We start from the raw sequence: 655 nt of genomic DNA on the forward strand, positions 1-655 counted from the left end.
GGTCTGGTGCCCTCTTCTGGTCTGCAGGCGTACACGCAGACAGAATATTGTATAAATAAATAAATAAATAAACAAATATTTAAAATAAATAAATATTAGTAATACTGAAAAAGCCCTTGCATGTCATCATGGACACTTCATGAAGTTAGAGATTTTTGTGTTTTGATGTGTGTGTGTGTGTGTGTGTGTGTGTGTTACTAAAAATTGAATCCAGAGCCATGTGCTTCCTAGACAAAGACTCTACCTCTGACCTATATCCCCAGTCCTCTTTTTACTTTTTGAGATAATGTCTCACTAACTTGCCCTGATCTCACTGAGCCCAAACAGGCCTCGAATTTGGCATTTTCTGCATCTCCTCAGTAGCTAGGTGTACAGGTCTATACTATCAGGACCAGCTGAAGTTACTAATCTCTCATGCTAGTTTTTTTGTTTGTTTTGTTTTGGTTTGGTTTTGGTTTGGCTTTTGAGGCAGGGTCTCCCTACATACCCTGGCTCTTCTGAACCTCACTGCAGATGTAGAACTGAACCCAGGTCCTTACAACAACAGCAGTGCTTCCAACTACTGGGCCCATCTCCAGTTCCCACAATGGTCTTTGTCTTTAAAAGCCTTTGAAGAGAGTATCCTCTGGATTCCTCCAGAGAATATAGGGGAAGC

This window comes from Microtus ochrogaster (genome assembly GCF_000317375.1).
Source record: "Microtus ochrogaster isolate Prairie Vole_2 chromosome 14 unlocalized genomic scaffold, MicOch1.0 chr14_random_2, whole genome shotgun sequence".
Lineage (NCBI taxonomy): Eukaryota > Metazoa > Chordata > Mammalia > Rodentia > Cricetidae > Microtus > Microtus ochrogaster.